This window comes from Geospiza fortis, unplaced genomic scaffold (genome assembly GCF_000277835.1).
Source record: "Geospiza fortis unplaced genomic scaffold, GeoFor_1.0 scaffold190, whole genome shotgun sequence".
Classification (NCBI taxonomy): domain Eukaryota; kingdom Metazoa; phylum Chordata; class Aves; order Passeriformes; family Thraupidae; genus Geospiza; species Geospiza fortis.
Window position 1 is genome coordinate 5,945,169 of NW_005054328.1, and position 12,153 is coordinate 5,957,321.

Below are 12,153 nucleotides of genomic sequence, written 5' to 3' on the forward strand. Positions count from 1 at the left end.
GAGCTGGTCTTTGTTAGAACTGTTGAGATCTGTACTGTAAGGTTTTATTAATAGATTTTCCCGTATTGAAATAAGCCGGGTAGACCATGATTCCAAAGCAGCATTGATTATTGATAGGCCATAGCTACAAATGCTTGTTTAATCTGTTCTCAAAACTATCCATTGAAGAAGATTCAAAAAAGTTCTCTGCATAATACATGTCAGTTTAGTTTTCTTTGCCTTCAGTAATTTCTTCTGGCCACCCTTGCAGTATAACTTAATATCTTGTTGTGGCTTAAGACTATTGTGATTTATTGTATCCCATGTAGATAATGGAAAGTAGCGTATTCTCTTTCTGTTGGAAGCAGCTCTTATATTTTCAATGCTATTTTTAGTTATTTTCTACTTTTTACTTTTGAGAACAGTTTTTGCAGTTCTTGATGTTAATTTTTTCCTATTTCCCTCTTTCCTTTTTGCTTTGTTGCTATATCCTTGGAACATATGGGATTTTTTGAGTTCTTAATTGCAGGGAAGGTAGTAATCTAATAGGAATTTGGTAAGAAGGTGACAGTCTATCTAAGACTTATGATTTAACTTAAAACATTTCCCCTTCCAAGTACAGATATTCAAGACAAAAGTGATAGTTCTCTGAAGCTAACAAATTAAGGCAGTTAAGAACATGACAAAATGTAGATGGAGGGATAAAAATTATGAAAACTTCAGTGTGTTGACAAAAGCTCATCTTTCCATGTAAGTTCATCAAATAGATGCTTAGTGTCATAGTTACCCTGATGCACATATTTTGCAGAGTTAAGTTACTTGATGCTTTTACTGAAGTTACAGAGAAAACCCTTTCTATCAGCAAACCACCATTTCTCTACGAAACACTTCTAGTGAAAAGTTAATACTCAGAGGTCAAAAAAATTTTAATTGGTGTTTTTTAAAGGCCTCCATGCATATCCTTGTGCAATTATAATACAGTGTGTTTATTTTCAAGAGGGAAACTAGCCTGAGGTTCTTAGGCCACCAGCTTCTTTACAATGATGATGTATAACAATTTGCAAATTTTAGTTTAAATGACAGGTAAACAGTATGGCTTGAAACTGTCTTTTGAGATAGCATTTCCCATTTTATTAGGTCTGTGCTTTTGCACTGGTTAACAACTTAGTGTGTCATGTTTTAGGAAGTATGCAAGTCTTTTTTTTTTGAGGTATGAATTATTTTTTTATGTTTATTCTTCCAAGTATGCATTAAAGACAACTCCAGGGTATTATTTCTCAGGTCTTTCATCTCTAAGGATGAAGTACACTGCTTTCCTTTGTGAAGAGTTAATCTAATAACACCTTATACTTGGCAGAGCAAAGACTTTCAGAAAGAAGATATATGTAATGTCAAAAAGGTAGTGGAGCTTTATAAAACTATTCTCTGAAAGTAGACCTGATCCAGTGGGTAATTGGACCAAACTTGGAAAAATGTGTGCCTGTTTTTGGTAAAAATAGTTTGATCAAATGTTTCTTCCATCTTCTCTTCTGTAACTGTTGTACAGTCTTGTGGTATACAATATTTCTAGCTTTATGATTTCCTGTATGTAGGTAAAGTAAACTAAACATTCATCAGAGAAATAGGAAAATCCTGTGCTAACCAATGGAACTCTCACTTGATTGTTACTCATTCTGAACCAGTCATACAATTCTTTGTTCTTATAGGAACTCGTGTTACACGGACAACTACCAAAGCTCCATCCATCTTCAAACACTGACTCACTCCTTATGTTCGTTCTCTCCTAACTGCTGGACAGGTGCATTTGCTGCTTTGAGAACCTTAAATCCCTGAAGTAAAATTCTTTAGGAGAAAGACCAGTCTTTATTTATAACTCTCTGTTGTCTTTTGGATGAATAGAGCAGTTTACATTTGTGCTGGTGTAGCATTCTCAGTGTCATGTATATTAAAAAAACCCCTCAGAATCTGGAAGGATTCCTCTTCAGTTTTCAGAATAATGGAGAGAATGGGTTCTGTCGAGTAGACAAATCATGTTTGATATTTGTATATCTAACAGACCAAATAATTGTTTCTGTGAATTGGTAAAGTACATTCAGTGATTGGGCATTAAATCATGAATAAGGAGTTCCTCAGTCTTGTGATTCATAGAATGTTAAGGGGTTGGAATGAAACTTTAAGATCATCTAGTTCTAACCCCCCCTTGCCATGGGCAGGGACACCTCCTACTAGAACAGGTTGCCCAAGGCCTTATTCAGCCTGGCTTTGAACAGTGCCAGGTTTGTGGCATCTACAGCCTTCCTGGGCAGCCTGTTCCAGTGTTTCATTACCCTCACAGTAAAGAATTTCTTCCTAATATTTAACCTAAACATTTCTGATTTCACTGTGTACCCATTACTTCTTGTGCTATCACTACAGTTCCTGATCATGAGTCTCTCTAGATTCCCTGTAGGCCCTTTCAGATACTGAAAGGCTGCTATGAGGTTTCCACACAACCTTCTCTTCTCCAGACTGAATGGCCCCAACTTTCTCAGCCTGTGTTCATAGGGAAGGTGCTCCAGTCCTCTTGTCAGCTTCCTGGCCCTGAACTCTTAACAATTGCTCTAACAATTCCATGTCCTCCTTATGTTGGGAGCCCAGAATTGGATGCAGTACTGTAGATGGGGTCCCACAAGACCAGAATAAAGGGGAGCAGTCGCCTCCTTTGGCCTGCTGGCCATGCTCCTTTTGATGCAGCTCAGGATTCCATCTGGCTTTCTGGGCTGTGAGCTCACCCTGCTGGCTCATGCTGTCTTTCTTCAACCATCACACCCAAGTCTTTCTCTGCAGGGCTGCTCCCAGTGACTTCTCTGCCCAGCCTGTTGGTGTGTCTGGGATTGCCCTGACCCAGCTGTAGAACCTTGCAACAACAGCACCTCTTTGAGCTCCATGAGGTTTGCACAGCCCTCACCTCCATCCTTCCAGGGTCCCTCTGGGTGGCATTCCTTCCCTCCAGCATGTTGAATTCACCACACAGCTTGGTGTCATCAGCAAATGTGCTGAGGGAGCGCTTGGTCCCACTCTCCCTGTCACCAGCAAAGGTGTTGAATCAGCCCCAGTACTGACCCCTGAGGGGCACCACTGGTCTCCGTGTGGACAATGAGCCTTTGACCACAACTCTTTGCATGTGGCCATCCAGCTAGTTTTTTGTCCACAGTGTGGTCCATCCATCCAGTCCATGCCTCTCCCGTTTGGAAACAAGCATGTCAGTGCAGCAGAGCATCAAACACTCCTGAAGTCCAGGTTGCTCTGCCCCTGTCCACCAGTGCTGGTCCTGTCATAGAGTGCTTGTTTCAGAAGCCTGTGATGATATACTGGTTTGTGACACAGGGAACACAAGGATAGGTATGAGTAGAGAGTAAATGTTTAGAATCACAAAAGACACAATCTGAACTTCTTTTTTTAATTCGTTGGAGGGTTGGTCTTATGAAGAGAATTGCAGGGATAAAAAATAGCTTTTGTTTATGAATCTGTAATAGTTAAGATGATAAAACTTCATAATCCCCATTCTACAGACTGGGAGCTTACATAATGTTTTTGGTGAAACTTGTGCAGTGACTGAACCCTGCTTTTGGATACCTAGCCAGAATTGGTCGTCATGTCAGTGTGAGAGCAGGAACTCAAGAGTTCTGCTCAGGTTTGCCAACATATTCAGGAGAAAGTATGGCCTTGGCTCCTCTCCTTTCCCACATGTGGACATCGTGATAGTACTTTGACACTGGTAAAAGGACACGGGTGGTTATTAGACACAGTGTGAGACATGTTGCCTTGTTCTTTCGCTGGAAATGTCAATCAGATGGAAGGCATCCTTTGGGCTGCCAATTTGACTGTGCTGAGTAGACAGGTCTAAAATGAAAATTGAGTAATCTTTCTACTGAGGATGAAGATTATCACTTAAGTTATCATCAGAATTAAAAGGGTTTGAAGTAGCAGTGGGAGAAGTTGATAAAGATGGCTAATGCAAAAATGTAACGTAGTTGAACTATAGAAGTATCGTAATGTCTCATTTCACTTATGAGAGAGCAAGTTTAAGTCACCTATGTTGCAGGAAATGTACATATTTCCAGATTAGACGCAGTTATTTCTGGCTGTCTTCCTATTTTTAATCTGCCCATATGCCAGTCTGATAATTGAAAGAATAGGTAAATTAGATTTCCTGGCAGTGGATGAAAGTTTACTGTAATGAACATCCCGCCACATTCATGAAATGCTTGTTTAATAGCCAACTGCTGAATGCTCTTTTTAAGTAAACAGACTAAAATATGAGTGTTGGGATGACAACATTGAATTGAGACATGATTGAATATCTGACTAGAAAGAAATATAGCCTTGAACTATAGCAAGTTCACTTATATTAGGATGCAAGAGAGAAATTTGATACCAATGACTAGAAAGAGCCTGTTAAATGCAAAATGTTTAAAGATTAAAGGCAAGCCTAAAGAATGGTAATTTCTGTTACTGTGTGTGACAAAGCATGAGGCTTAATGAAATTATTTACTGGTGTTTTAAATAACTTACTTGTTCTAAAATAGTTTATGGATGTAACCAGAGGCTCTCCATTAATTTTCTAGGTTTTTCTTCTAGGTCTTTTTCTAAAACTAGCTGGGGTTTGAATTCTAAGCAAAATAGTGCCTAAAAAATAATAGGACAAATAGCACCAAGGTAATTTTGCTTTTGCCTCTTTCAGTTTAATAATTAGCAAGCTGAGCACCTTCACTATGTGTTCAGCATGCCCAGATGAAAAACATGCAAATTGCTTGTGCCTTTTAACTTATATTTGGGGAGAGAAATATCTCTCTGTCAATTAAGAAAAGGTTCTGTGTTTAGTAATTAACTTTCAGTTGTCTCCCTTTCCTGTGTTTTGGTTTTTTTTTTTAACTTTCTGGGTGATGGATGGTATATGACATAATTACTTATGAGAGTTGTAGTAGAGCCCCACAAACTGTTCTTCTATTTCTGCTTCTCTAGTTGCTGAGGTGCTTTTTTTTCAAACCCTCCTCCAACATAGACTTTGCCTTAAAAATATAAATATATTTTCCAACAGCATAGTTATCTCTCTTGGTTTTGTATCTGTAAATTGAGGGTAGTGGGTACTTCCCCTATACTCAGCTATATGCATTAGAGAACAAACCTGAGATTTTTGTTGTTGTTGTTGTTACATTATCTGCCTAGTGATGTATAAATAGCTGGATTAGAGGCATGGGTAACTTTTTATGTTTGTGTGCCTAAGAGTTGGGGTGCTAAAGTTCCTGAAAATTGAATTATAACAATAGTTTTAAAAAATCCTCAAGAAATTGATAAAGAAACTTACCCTTAAGATTATGACATGGATTCTTCCCACAATCTGTGTTAACTCAGTTAGAGATGTACAACCCTGAGAGTTACTATCAAGGAGTTGTAAGAAGTCATCAAGGTCATTTACACCTTAGGTGGTGTAAATATGTGTAGGGAGAGCAGAGGGGAGTTCAAATACTCAGTGCACTCTTGCATTTTCAGAGTCATTGAAATCTGTTTAGTAATTGCATATTAATGGTAACTAGAGCTGCAGTGAGTTTTATTTTTAAAAAAATCCACAGAAGTGACCTAAGTAAAAGTGGTTATTTGAGGCGAATCTCTTTAGGCAAGAGTTAAAAAGCAGCTAATGTTAATTCTTACTAACTTTCTATGTTTGTTCAACTTTCTTATTTTCTAATTTTGTGGAATGATAAACAATATAATATGTAGTTATGTTACAAGCTACTGAATATATGTATGAATGTGTAGTGGTTGAACAGACTGAGAAAATGAATCATTCATTGCAGGGTAGTTGGTTACGTTCACTGGATTTCAAAAATATTCTAATTCTTTCTAACAAATCAAAATTAGTCAGCAAGTAGTATCAGTTCTTTAACAATTAACCCTTTCTCTCTTTGTATTCTGAACTTAACTGTTGTCTCTAAAAAGTCTCCAGGGAGGATAGCTTTTCTTAAGTATGAACAGAGGAATGAGTTACTGCATGTCTTGATTTTTTGCTGTTTCTGTGAAGCTCCTTTTCCTTTTCTGATGGAGCTTGAACATAAAACCTAGATGTGTATTAATTTTTCCAGTTAATTTTTCCAGTTTCACCACAAAAAAAAGTTCAGTTATAGATCAGTTATTTCTCTGTATTCTGGTTTGATAGGCAAGATTTTAGATTTACTTGATCAATCTGAGAATAAAAAAAATTAAGAGGATGATGGGGGGAGAATGTTTATTAAAAAAAGGCTTGTAAATGGATAGAGTTTTGCAACACTTTTACAGATTACCTTTAAAACTGTTCAGGAAACTAGTACTTGAAGGTATTTGAGCTCGTGTTTTCTTTGGTTAGATAACACCAAAAAAATCAGTTCTTAATAAGTGATGGGTATCTATATCACAGAGTGCATACCTGTGTATCTGGGTTCTGAAAGTACCAGTAATAAAAACCAGTGCTACCTTGTAGATGGTACTTCAAATACATGGGTGAGCAGAACTTGGGTGGACTATTTTTTTGCTTGTGGAAGGAGAAACACTGTTATACAGACAAGAGTATGAAAACATAGCTGCTCATACAGTCTAACAAAACTTGCTTTTAGTGTTCTGAAATTCTCTCAACCATCTCTCTCAATTCATCTACTAAAGAAAGAACAGTTTTCGAAGTGTGAACCAAAAGAGTGAGTTCCTATATGTTAATACTCTGGATCAGACACAGGGCTTGCTTTGAAAGTGATCTGATCATCCCTGTTAGCACACTTCTTTCTATCCCTGTTAGCACACTTCTTTCTACATTGTGGAACAGCTTTGTAGTGTGGAAATTGTAATGTCTTTTGGATGAAACTAAACCAGAAGCTGTGCTCCCGAAGCAGTTGCAGACAGTCTACTTCAGCTGCTAACGAGTATCCAGTTAATGGAACCAGCTGAATGCTAGTCTGAAATACAACCACTTGTGATGGGTTCACTGGAGACTTGGGTTCTCAGAACCCTCCTTTCTGCTCTATTATCTACTCCTTGTGCATTGCACTGGAATGATATAGTCATTGTGAGCTTTTTGTGGACCAGAACCTAATTGGCAAACTCAGATTCTGGTTTTGAAATTCATCTCTGAATGAGTGTTGACTCGCTGATTCAGTGCTTGCTAATCTTGACATGACTTTCCCTCGCTTTCAGCTGCTGGGTAGGGAAGCCAGTGATGTTAGGATAGGCTTGCAAAGTGTGAGAGCAGCTGGAGTTTTCTGTTTGAAGGGAAAGGAAAAAACCAGCAAAGATTGGAACTGCAGCCTGTCAGTGGAGGAGAGGAGTTGTAATGGGAAAAAAATTGGATAGCTCTGCACCATGCCTGCAGAAATTGAGAGTGAAAACAATTGCTTAAATACAATCTTGCAGTAAGTGATGGAATTAAGAGTCTGGCTTCAGTCCTCTCTTCTGGGCACAACTCAATATCTCCATTAGAATTAAAGCGTCATCATCCGATTTGTCAGCCAAAGGAGTCTTGGCTTTCTAGAGCTATACTTTGCTTAACAACTTTATTGTGAAACAATTCAGAAGACACATTCAAGTAAAAATAGCATATCAACAACTTAAAATCTTGATTGGCTTTAGAAATGAAAATTGAGTACAAATTGAGAATGATGTTCTTTGATCAGTACCATAATTTAAATAGTACTTGTCCTGTAGAAAATACAATTGCATTAGCTTATGTCACCCATAGTTTTGTATATGCAGTCTGATACTGTGTACCTACTGGAGTTTTGCTGTTTGATTCTGGATTGTTTTGTATTATAACACATAAGAGCTAATATTCTTGCAGCAGTTGTGTAGCTACAAAATCAAGGTAACAGTGCTAAGCCCGGGTAAACAAATACTGAATCAGTTAAGTAGTGCCAGTTTTAATTTGTATCATTGAACTGCTTTGGAAATTATTTAGAAGTACAGTGCTGTGTTGTTTTGATGTAAAATGACCTCTCTGTGTACAGTTCTAAATAAATAAAAAGTGATTTTGTTGATTTTATTATGGCAAATCTGTGATAGTAGTATTTTAGATGGGTGCTCTTCTGTCTGATGCTTGTGGACCGGTTTAAAATATGTGTTTTTCTATGTAAGTTTTGTTCTAACCTACAAATCTGTAAAATAGCCTGTACAGTATCCCAACTGAAAAACAAAATAGAAACAAGTCATTTATGTTTGAGCTTTTCTGTTGGACACAGAGGTGAAAGGAAAATAAAGATTGATTATGATCATGGTGATGTGGAGAATGTCTTGATCAGAGGGTTGTCATACCACAGCAAAAGCAATAGGTACTCATACTTTTTTCTTCCCTCATTTTCCCCTGTGCTTTTTTATATGGGCAAGAGATGGGGTTTGTACTATGTAACCGTTTAGTTTACTCTTAAATGCTTTAAAAATCATCTGTTATTGTATTTCTAATGCCTAATGGTAAAATCTCATGGGCAGCCTGAGGTAGACTTGGTTTAAATTAGACATAGAAGTAAGGGGCTTTTTTAACATGCAGAACTAGTTGAAGAACTGTTCAAGTTTTTGCTTGAATGCTTTGTTCATTTGACATCTTAGTTGGGTAGTTTGTCCTTGTACAAAGTGAATGTAAATGCTGATTGCATCCCAGTGATTCCTTAGCTGCCTCCACTTTCCTCAAATAAAGTGGGGACCTTTCAGGGGAACCTTAACCTCACAGTTAAAAAAAAAAAAGTTGCAGCAGTTGGCATTTTATGTGGTGAAGGGCTTGTTCTCCATCTTCTGGTAAAACACTGAACAACAAGGAGGAGAGAAAGGCAAAGAGAAATCACAAAAGTAAAAGATAGTTTTCATGTCTAGAAGCTTTAGATCATCAAGGCTGAGAACAATTGTAGTGTAACATTGTAAAGATTTTTTTTGTGTGTGTCCCTTTAGGATGTAACTTCATCTGGTACTAATGTATTGGTAGGAAATTTTCTTGACTCCAGATATGTCTAAATTTGGATTTCTAATTTATTTTTAGTGTCTCAAATACTTTGTTAAAAAGAACACGTTATGAAGCTATTCTGAACCAGTCGTTCATTTTCCTTACAGGAGAGAGGCAGCACAGGCAATGTTGCTGTGTTCTCTTAAGTTCTGATGGTCTGGAAATGCTTCTTGAAGCAATTCTTTTTTAGAAGCTGTGAGGACGATTGCCCAGTGCATGGTGTTGTGCTCATTGGTCATGCCTGCTATCATCCTAGTCATCTTCTAATTGAGTTATTTGACACTGAATTCTTGGGGTGGGGATGATTTTACTATTGCAAGCCAAGACTGATGCTCTACATGGAAGGGGAGATCTGTTCACTTACATGTTCATTTCTATTTTACCAGTTTGGTTCTGTGACTTCATGTGATTCGGTAATGATACTTGCACAGGGCTGGAATTGCACAAAAGACTCAAGGCCAGCAGCCTGGCATAGTTTGTAAACTATCATAAATTGATCTTAAAAGCAGACTATTATCAGCTTTCCAGGAATTTGAACAATGCTGTCTTCATCATGTGCTCAGTTCTTTAATGGTTGTAGTAGTCAGTGAGATTATGCATCAGGCTCACAGTTTTGCTCTGAAAAATACGGCTTTCAAAAATGAACTTGTCTTGAATGAGATGAATGTTTAGTCTCAGCCCAAGATTCAGTGTAATAGGTTTGTTTCCCAGAAAACAACCCAAACAAACCAAAACTTTTTATTCTGCCATTGTAAAGTCAGAAGATAGCATCAACATCATGACTAAACCTAGTGGCTTGATCAAGAATCCGCATCAAGTCAGCATGTTCCTTGTGTTTCATGACTTAGGATTCAGGGCCTTTGTCAGGGACTAAGCTGTCTTGCAATTTCTAGCACTTTCTCCATGATCTGTTGCCATTCAAGGGCTTGTCACCTCTGCATGCAATTTGAGAATTTTTTTCCTGGCTATCCTAAAAAGACTGGAGAGCATTTAATTCTGTTGTTTGTATTCCCCAAAGCAGTGTTTTAGTGGCCATTCAGCATTTTTTTTACTCCTTTTTTAAAGGTGCTTTATTTCTCACTGTAGTCTTCTGTTCTTGGTCTGAAGAATTTATGCATGTACAATAAATTTATTTATAACAGCTTTATGTTTACCTTGCAGTTAGAATATAATTCACAGATTAAAAAAAAAAAACAACTTTTTGTTCATCTATATTTAAGGTAGGTATTTCGGTTGTGAATTTATTGGTTTAAAAAGCACCAGTATATTCATTTTTTAAAAGAAATGTCTTCATCTTGGATATCTGAAAGCAACTGCATAAACCTATATATTTATGAAATATTTTTAGAAGTTTCTGTATCTGCTGGTTTAGCTGCACAAATTGTAGATCTCAAAATACTTGGTTACCCTAGTATCAGGATGTGTGCACACCCTTAATGTGACACCATCTGGGAGCTGTGCTTGTGCACAGTTGCCTTGCATGCTTCTGCGATGGAGCGCTGCACATCTGAGATTGCTCAGTGTTTCCTGTTGTTGTCAGTTGTCAGTGAGCTTATCTGCTGGCAAGATGTGACTGGTGGAGATTCTCAAGTTCGAGCAGAGTTGTGTCTGCATGCACATTGCAGCACTGATGAACAGTCCTTGGGGAACCATGGATACTGCGAGAACTTTATTGAATATTTCATGGTGCTCCTAACTTCCCTGGGAAAGGAAAGTTCAACCAGCAGTTTCAAATCTGGTTCTGTTTTCTTTTGAGTAACAGTTAAATGTAAGCGGTTACTTGTTGCTCGTTACTACCATACCTGAAAGGTCAACAATGTGAAGAACATGCATGGGAAATACTTTTTCAGAGAGAAGCAGATAAGTTCCAAAACTGCAACCTAAGATTATAGACCCTTGGAGTTAGGATTTGGGGGGGTTTGGGGGTGTTTTTAATCTTACTAATTGGGTTATTCTGGTAATTGAATAGTAGACAGCTTCTTTGTTGGAGAAAAAATACAGCAGAGAGAAATTTTCTGGGCCTCTACTAGTCAGACTTCCAAATCCATGTCTTCATTTAGTGATTATCTTCAAGGTGTGGAGATCAGTGCAAAAGGCAACAAAAATGAAGTGCAGAATCATGAAGGGGAAAACATTTTTTGCTAGAGATGTAGTAAATCTCACTTTTCTAAGCTTCAGTAAAATTACTTTATAAGTGTCAAAAGCAGAAAGACGGCAGTTCAGGAACAAGTAATTGCATAGGGTACAGAATATTGGGGTACATTTCCATTTTAATTTCAGTTCAGGTTTAAATGGTAAGAGTCTTATAGCTTACCTTCAGGGCCACACTTTGTTTTGTAATACAAAGAGAGGATTGTGCCGGTAATACAAAACCAGGAGGCATCATCTGTTCTGTTTGCTTCACAGGTCGGCATGGCTGCACTGTCAGTGTTCTTCACATTCAGCAGCAGTCAGCATAGGAAGAATTTCAGTCAGTATTTTCATACCCTTACTGCTCCAGTGTCTTGCTTTGCCAGCTTCTCATGGCTCATTGTTGCATGTTTTAGTAACTTGCACATTGACAAGCAGGAGTGAGACTATTACTGTGCATTACATTCTTAAAACACAACTGTCTATATTTGAAAGGTTGTTCATGCTCATCTGTAGTACTACACAGGAAATTTGAGGAAGCAAGAGTTTAAATAATTGCAAGTAGACAGTAGTGTGGAACTTTTACAGGTCAATATTAGAATTGCCATTATCTTTTTGTGCTGTTCTTAGCTGACCACAGGCAATATATTTCATGACCTGAGGGAAATAAATACAGCCTTGTTTTTCTCAGTTTGCGTGGAAAAAGAAAACATCTTCTAGATGATGAGTTCTACTTGAACCGTACGTATGTGGTAGAAACAGTATATGGTACTATAAAATAGTTCCTTTCCCTTTTGTTATATGTATTTAACAGGCAATGTCTGGCACTAGATCTGATTTTCTAACACGATCTAATGTAGAAGACAACTGTTCACAAAGAACATCCATTTAAATCATATCTCACTCCCCGTGTCTTATTGTCAGATAATAGTATTGCCATGGTAAGCTGATTTATTCCTTAAAAAAACCTAAGTCCTTGTCTTTCAGGTTGTGAGCTGACCATTGACTTAATTCATTGTGATGTGTGTATCTCTGTTGTTACAAACTAAATTAAC